Source organism: Gallus gallus, chromosome 17 (genome assembly GCF_016699485.2).
Source record: "Gallus gallus isolate bGalGal1 chromosome 17, bGalGal1.mat.broiler.GRCg7b, whole genome shotgun sequence".
Lineage (NCBI taxonomy): Eukaryota > Metazoa > Chordata > Aves > Galliformes > Phasianidae > Gallus > Gallus gallus.
The window spans coordinates 643,734-652,267 of record NC_052548.1 but is presented as its reverse complement, the minus strand read 5'-3'; the positions used below and the strand labels follow the sequence as shown (position 1 = coordinate 652,267).

At 47.9% G+C, this 8,534-nt stretch overlaps 1 long non-coding RNA gene across 7 annotated transcripts; it reads right to left on the bottom strand.

Annotated features, from left to right (window-relative positions):
* Positions 1 to 503: 503 nt before the first annotated feature.
* On the bottom strand, positions 504 to 6,358 carry LOC121107039. Of its 7 annotated transcripts, none has more exons than XR_005840347.1 (4): positions 4,736 to 5,327; positions 3,509 to 4,620; positions 1,736 to 1,946; positions 504 to 556 (listed from the first exon to the last, which is right to left on the bottom strand). It is a non-coding gene; the product is annotated as an uncharacterized LOC121107039 (long non-coding RNA). The 7 variants fall into 7 exon arrangements; XR_005840344.2 differs by lacking the exon at positions 504 to 556 and having other exon boundaries at positions 1,466 to 1,946; positions 3,509 to 3,624; positions 3,984 to 4,620; XR_006931689.1 differs by lacking the exons at positions 504 to 556; positions 1,736 to 1,946 and having other exon boundaries at positions 1,953 to 4,162; positions 4,309 to 4,376; positions 4,482 to 4,620.
* Positions 6,359 to 8,534: the final 2,176 nt, after the last annotated feature.

Here is an 8,534-nt window from a genome sequence, read left to right as displayed (position 1 = left end):
GCTAGCGTTTAGGATGAAGAGTTACCATAGTAGGTTAGGATGAAGGGCTTCCCTTCAGTGACAGGTCAACGGTTACCACATCCGATTAGAGTTAACCATAACCAAAATGGGAATCCTTCAGGGCTACCCTTTGGTGTTAGGACTAAGGGTGGCCCTTACTTGATGAGGGCTAACCCTATCCCTGTTGCATTTACAGAAAAAGATAAGGGCTACCCATTAGGAGGGTTAAACATTACCTGTGTGCAGGGCAAACAGATTGTAAGGCAAATAGGTAAAGGACCAGAGAGATGAGCGCGTTTCCAAAGGAGGAATGACATAAAAAGCTTACCCGTACCCTGGGCGCGCAGAAGGGCTCCACTAAGGGTGACCTCCAGATAGAGATCCTTCCTCCTTGGGAGTCAGCCCTTACATGGGGTCTAGCAGGGCTGCAGCCAGGGTCCACCCCTTACGGTCACTCAGGTCAAACTGCCATCACCTGTGCCCCTGCAGCTGACTCAGCACTCGCCTCAGGTAGTCAAACAGAGGGTCAGGCTGTGATTATACAGTTCCCATACACCTGTGTGATTTAGAGTTCAGACTTGTGGTTTATACATTTGGATTAGTGTTAGGAGCTAAAATTTCTAGTACAAGAGAAAGGAAAAGAAACGCTACTAGGAAAAAAATACAGTGCAAAGAAATGAACAGCAAAAAAAAAAAGAAAAAGAGCACCAAACAAAAAAAGAACAAAAAACCCCACGCACATCAAAGAAAGCCAACAACAATAAATGAAACAACAACAAACACCAAATTCAAAAACAAGCAACCAACGATAACAGAACAGAATACACTCTCACGGAAAAGCAAAGATGACAACAGAGTCTGGAAGAGGCAAAAACTCAGCATCTAGGCCTGGGAAGATGACAGAGAACAATCGACATACACCAATGCCGAGAAAATGGGGCAATAGGCCCGCGTGGATCCAGCCAGCTGGAGAAAAAGCCACAAGAGCACCACAAGGGAAGAGGCAAGGAGGCCCAGGAGGCGTGGACCCACCTGGGAAACTCCAAGGAGCTGCAAATGCATCAAGCACGGCAGGAAAGCCCAGAGAGGAGGCTGCAGTTCAAGAAGCCAGAAAGGAACAGACAGAACAGAACAATCAAGGGAGAGAGCACATCAGGTAAGTGAAGGCAAAGGAAGAGCAAGGCCGGGGCAAGGGGACAAGGAAGGCAAAGCCAGGTAAGGCAACCAAGAATGAAGAGCAAGGGAGAAACTCCAAGCAAAGCCAAGAACCATCCTCTGAAAAGGCAAGGAATGCTCTCCTCTGGGAGGAAGAAGCTAATGCAAAGAAAGAAACAGCTAAGACAAAGAGCCAACAAAACAGACACAAAGACAATGGAAAGCAAAGCAAAAGGCGCACTACTGAAAAGCAATAGGAGGAAAAACAACCAAGCAAGGAAAACAAAGCAAACAAAACAAGGTCACCATCTCGTATTCCATTCATTTCCTTTACTCGTGTACAGCATGGCAAAGCAAAGAAACCAAACACAGTAAATAGACAGCAACTCTCATCACACAATATCTGGCTGCCACAGGACTTGCAAGGAGTGACACCAAGTTTTCTCTCTCTAGTCAGCACACAGAAGTTACTTCGGCTGCCTTTGCAGGAGAAGAGAGCCATCTCTTGCCATGCAGGGAGGGAGGACGTGGTGTATTTCTAGCATCAAGTTACATGTGGTCAAGTCAGGTGATGACATACCTGCTCCCAGCCTGAATCGTCACCCTTCCTTAACGCTGTCACTGAAAGCTTGCTGCTACTGTGTTAGCTGATTCTTGCCAGCATTCCCTCCTGATGAGTTTCACATACATCAGGGCTTGGACAAGTCTTACTGACGAGGGCATCAAAATTGGCATCTGGCCGCAGTGATCTTCTGGACACTAGCTTTTCATTACATGTGAAGCAATCTTTCCTGCAAGATATGAAGAAGGAGAGAGAACAATGCTCAGTCTGTGGCAAAAAGAGAAGCGTGTGTCCCAACACTACCACTGTTAGAGAAAGCACTCCTCATGACTCAAGTTTTACAGAAAAGCTGGAACGAGGCTGCTCAGCTACTTGATCTGGCTGTTCAAAGAGATTTAAAAAAACAAACAAAACAAAACAACCAAACATGCATCTCTTTGCATCAGATTCAAAGGTGTGCTGATTCCAAGTGTGTTGAAGCAGTCTGTTTTTAGAGTCCCTGTAATATAGAGTATTATAGTCTGTCTTTAGAGTTCTATAATATGGAGTACTATAGAAGTCCTACTCTGCACATTATTTTTGCCCTTAATCCAATGGCAGGATTTGCACTGAGAAAGGAGGCATTTCTGATGCAGATTACAATGATGGCACAGTCCTTCATAGGACCCGTAGGATGAAACAAAGATTCAGAAACCCACTCTGGAATTCAGGCACTCATTACTGGGAAAACTCAAGCACAGTCTTGTCCTTCCTAACGTTTTGTTCTCAGTTAATTAATATGTTAGGCTCACCTGTCGTTTTTTTCTCCTGTAAAACAAAGAGGTGTCACTTGCTTAAACGCCACTGATTACTTTATGGACAACAGTGTTCTTGTTTCTTCCTAATGACAAGGGTATTTTTGCTAATTGCTCAGCAGAATTTCCACAGGCGCAGTGTGCTTCAACTAAGTGTGACCTCCGAACACAGGCAGCCACCATCATCAGAAATTAATACTTACAATGACTGCCTTAACTGTTTTTGCTGAGCCTTAATTGTTTTTGCTGAGCCTTAATTGTTTTTGCCTTTGAGAAAACAGGAACTTGCAGTTGAACAAGACAAGAAAAGCACTCTGTACTTCATTGTACTCTTCATTTTCCTCTTGCCCCACTGATAACTACAGAAGGCAAACATGGGTAGCTTGGCCTTGAATGCCTCCAGGGATGGGACACCCACAGCCTCTCCAGCCTGTCCAGGTCCCTCTGGATGGCTTCCCTTCCTTCCAGACTATCGACTGCACTGCCCAGTTTGTATCATCTGCAAACTTGCTGAGGGTGCACTCGATGCCATTGTCTGTGTCACTGATGAAGATGCTGAGGAGCACAGGTCCCAAGACCAACCCCTGAGGGACACTGCTTGTGATCAGCCTCCACCCTGGCACAAAACCATTCGTCACAACCCTTTGGCTGTGTCCAGCCAGCCAAATCCTACTCCACTGAACAGTCCATCCTTCCAATCTATACCTCTTTAATTTAGAGAGAAGGATGTGCTGAGGGACCATGTCAAAGGCTCTGTAGAAGTCCAGGTAGATGATATCCACCACCCTTCCCCCGTCGACCAAAGCCATCACTCCACTACAGAAGGCCACCAGATTGGTCAGGCACAATCTGCTCTTGGTGAAGCCATGCTGGCTGTCTCGGATCTCTTTGTCTCATGTGTGCCTTAACATAGCTCCTAGGAGGATCTGCTCCATGATCTTCCCAGGCACAGAGGTGAGGCTCACCAGCCTGTAGTTCCCCGGTTCCTCCTTCCTACCTTTCTTAAAAGTTCCCAGGATCCTGTTGTGATTCATCCACACGCAGACATTCTGGAAGACAAGCATCTGAGACTGGCCAAAAGTGGAACAGGACGACTGTTTGCTGAGGGCTTATCTTGCAAAAAACATTTTAAACATTTTTCATTTTTCCAAATATCAGTTCAGCCTCCCACTTCTTTCTCTAAAGCAGATAATAACATTTATGTCTGACCCTGAAATTCCAAGTGAAATGAATTGTACACCCAGTGGTGTGAGCTGCCCAGAACAATCACTGAAAGACTATTCGGCCTTCTTAAAGGACACAGGGACCATCAAGTCCAACCCCTGGCTCCCCAAAGGACCACCCAAACTCAAACCCTGTGCCCAGGGCACACTGCCAGCTCAGATTCAAGTTGTCAGCAACCACAACGCCCAGATCCCTCCCTTTTGGCAGGGCTGATCTCCAGCCCCTCGCCCCCCCCACGCTGTACGTACAGCCAGGGCTGCCGCATCCCAGGTGCAGAACGCAGCGCTTGCTCTTCTTCGTGCAGATGGGGACCACCCTCACATTTCTCCACATCTTGCTGCAAGGCCTCTCAACCCCCAAGGCAGTCAACATTCCTCCCAGCTTCACAGCAACCACAAACTTACTTCATACAACGGCCACATCTTGACTGGAACCAACAGAGAAAGCATTACAGAGAAATGGCCTTCTAATGGACCCCGCAGAATTCCACTGCTGACCAGAAGGGCAGCTGTCAGGCCATGGCTTCCCCTCGTCCCACACAGCCATCTTGTACTTGACATGGGACATTCTTACCGTCACATCGCCACGGCCTTACGATGTCATGAGCCACCGCCCTGACAACCGCTAGAAATACGGGAACCCTGACAACAGAACACCAGCTGAGATGCAAGCCAGTGCAACCAAGGCAGGCCTGCTTTGGAAGGCCAACATTCTAACTGGAAAAAATGCTCTCCTGCACTACTTACTTTGGTGCATTCTTTGCAATGCCACGGAGCTCAGTCTGCAACACAGGCAGACACTGCACTGAGCAGAATACAGTCACGTGGAAATGCCCATTTGCATTTCTTTCTTTTTTAAGCACGTTGCCAACCAAGAAAAAGCCTCCTGTGGGATACAAATAAATTCGGCCTCAGGAGTCCTCTCCTTAGAGACTCTGCACAGCGCACTCTGGGGCTCTAAAGGGTCTCTTGCCAAAAGCAAAGCAGCCAGTCACACTCACATGAGTTCAGGGTGCCTTCGGAGCTCAGAGAGCTTCAGCACTTCAGTCCTGCGAGAAGAACTCCATCTGCAGCTTAAAACCACGGCTTGATGCAGGTTCTTCAGAGGAAAGTGACTGAACTTGGATTAGTGGAGGTGAAGCCTGAGCCAGCAGTTCTCCAAACTGCCTGGACGCACTTCTCTGCCTGAAAAATAGATAACCTCATTGCACGTACTGCGAAAAGACAGCTAGACACCGTACCGTTCTGTACACTTGCACTGCGTTTGCAAGGATCTGACCAAGGAAAAAATGGTTTCTTCTGCAGCTAGCCAAAACAGGGGCTTCTTGGAGAGAGCAACAGCATGCACACACTGCCTGCAAGCCCCCTGGCATCCTTCTGCTGTGCTTATGGAGCACCTGGAGCAAGCAGGCACTGACTGCATCGCTCGTGGGGGCTACCACTGCTCAGATAACAACCGAGGGCGTGAAGAAATGTGGCAGGAGGAGCAGTGCATTCATAACGCAGCAACAAAGACTGGAGCACTGCTCAGACAGGTAGCAGAGCTCCTTCATTAGTGGTCACTGTTAACCCCATCCAGTCAGTGCTGAGCAAAATGAGGACTCTGCAAACTGCAGGTAATATTTCCTGCTGGCTCAGCTATAGTCATTTATGCAGCTTTTAGGGTGGTTTGGTGTTTTTTTCTTTCTTTTTCTGTTCCTTGCTTTTGGTGAGGTGCTAATAATTCGTGCAAACTCCCCCATACACAACCAATCTCCATCAGATGATGAGATAAGCCCCACTTCTAGCTATACACTGTTAAAACGTGAAAATAAATCTGTTCAGAGATTTTGCGATGCATATGCATGCAACAAGAAAAGCAGAGGCAGGGAAAAGAAGAGCTGGCTTGCATGGCAGCAGGTGAGCAATGAACCAGGGAAAAACACTTGGCTGTAACATTCACACCCGTCTCTCATCCCACCTAAGACCCAGAACACAACAACTTCAAAGTAATACTCTAACTGATCCCTACTGTATTGAGCCTCTAGACTGTCTCTGCTTCTCTGCTTCTGTAATTTAAGCTTCTTTTGTATCGCTGTTCAGCAGGCAAACCTCACCCTAAGAAGACAATACGCAAACTATGGGTGGAGTATGTATGTAGCCAAATCAGTAAAAATGCGTTTGATATGAGACAACAAACAGATGTGAGACGATGCTGTCTGAAATGGACCCATACTGACTTGAATATACGTACCAAAACACTAGAAATCACGTTTTTACCATATTGGAGTCTTTCCTGTTCCATCACTTAAGCTGTGTACAAAGCTCTGGGATGTCCCGTGAACCAGCAGGCACCTGCAGCCCTATCCCTTGGCATTACGCACAGGAAAAGAAATGGCACAGCATGATAGCTTATCCCTTAGTTCACTTAAAGAAAAGCAAGCATATCCTGAATTACTGACAATCACCAAGCTTGAGCACCTTACGGATCAGGATGTGACATTGCAGCTCTTCTCTCCAGCAACCAGAAGAGACAAATAGCAGGGGAATCATTGATTCAAAGGTCTGCAAGAGAAATACTCACCTATGGAGAGCAGGAGACAAATCCAGCCTAGTTCAGGTGCAGCTGAAAGCTGTCGTCAGCCAAAGCCTCAGCAGTTACCAGAATGCAAACAAAGCTATTCTTCGTCCGTTCATTTTTTAAGTTTTTTAAGTTAAACACAATGCCTGCCATTAAAAAAATAAAAACAACAAAAATAATCCTAAGTGGCTTTTGTTGGAATCAAAAAACAGGAGAAAAATCACTTGGAAATCACAGAAACGAGGTGGAATGACTCACACAGCTGGAGTGCTGTGATGGATGGCTAGCGACTTTTCAAAAGAGAGAGGCAAGGCAGGAAAGGCAGTGGTGCAGCCCTCTACGTTAAGAAAGAATGGGAATGGCTGGAGATGAAGGATGGCGATGATAGGGTTGAGAGCTTCTAGGTCAGAATAAAAGCAAAGGCCAGTAAGACTGACCTTATCGTGGGAGTGTGCTACAGGCCACCCAACCAGGATGAAGAGGTGGGCAAGACACTTTAGAGACAGCCGCATGAGGTCTCAAGGTCTCTCCCCTTGTTCTTGTGGGCTATTGCAAAGTCCCAGACATCTGCTGGATTTATAATACAGCAGATAGGGAACCGTCCCAGAGGTTCCTCGAGTGTGTGGGAGATCACTTCCTGACACAGCTGGTGACGCAGCCAGCAAGGGGAAGCAAAATCCTGCTGTTTGTTAACAGAGAAGGTCTTGTGGGGGATGTCAAGGCTGGAGGCCGCCTGGGGCAAAGTGATCGTGAGATGCTAGATATCTCAATTCTTGCTGAACCACGGAGGGGAGTCAGCAGAACTGCCACCTTGGACTTCCGGAGAGCAAACTTGAACCTCTTTAGGACCATGGTTGAGAGGTTCCCTTTGGAAGTACTTTTGGAGGGCGTGGGAGCCCAGGAAGGCTGGCAATACTTTCAGGAAGTAATTTTAAAGGTGCAGGAGCGGATTCCACAGATTATGGTCTGTGGAAGAGTGGGCAAGCTACTTATGATGATTACAGGTACGTAGCAAATATGTGCAGGGACAAAATTAGAAAAGCCAAAGCCCAGCTAGAACTGAGCTTGGCCACCAAGGTAAAGGGCAACAATAAATATTTCTGTAAATACATCAACAGCAAGAGGAGGGCTAGGGAGAATCTCCATCCCTTCTTGGATGCCGAGGGCAACTTGGTGACCAAGGATCAGGACAAGGCTGAGGTACTTAATGCCTTCGTTGCCTCAGTCTTTAATAGCAAGACTCATTACTTCCTGGGAACACAGTCCCCTGTGCTGGTAGATAGGAATGGGGACCCGAATAGGCCATGCATAATCCACAATTAGATGGTTTTGGACCTGCTCCAAAAGCTGGATGCCCGAGTCCACGGGGCCAGATGGACTGCACCTTACCTCAGTGCCAGGGTAGGTTATGGGATGGATAATGTTGGGATTAATTAAAGGTCAACCAGGGGATCAGGCCCAGTCACAACGGGTTGACGACCGGTAGATCCTGTTTGACACAAGAACTCGCCCCACGCCACCGTGGCCAGAGGAGACTCCAGCAGCAGCAGCAGCAGGAGCAGATCCCGTGGAGGGAGGAAGCAGGGGCAGCTGGGCCTGCTGTGCACATACACAGATAGACATGTAGATACCTTGTCACTGCTCTTCTGCCTCCACTTTTCTGGGGGACTGGGAGTTTTGTCTTCACACAGGAACTCCGCCACAGCAGCATTTTCCAGTCCGTGGCACCTTGATCCCAGGATGTGCTCCGCACCGTGCTTCTAGGGCATCAACATCTGCTGTTGCACAAAGGCCCCTGAAAGGAAAAGCACCCTTGCACGTTTGCACTGCTCCCACACTCCCCAGAACTGTCTCTCAAATCTCATAGAACACAGACTCTCTCAGACTCTTGACTGCAGCCCAGTAGCACAGCATCCCCTCTCTCACTTCATGAGCCAAGAGGCCATAGTTTGTCTCCCTTTTTAAGCTTCACAGACCCAATCAGGCAAGAACTTCGGTTTGCCCATCCTGCAGCCAGGAATGCTCCAACCTGAGGGGGGAGTGGCCGTGAGAGCAATGTCTCTGTGCAAGTGCAGCTCGTTCCTCCCCTCTGACAGGGGCAGAAGGAGTGAGGCAACAGACAAAAGCAGAAAGCGTCTGCATATCCCTCGTGGCTCTAATTTCCTGCCTCACGCTGGGAAACGAGCTGAGCCGCTGGGCCTCTCCGTTATGCTTAGCTCTGCAGCTCGGACATCATCTTT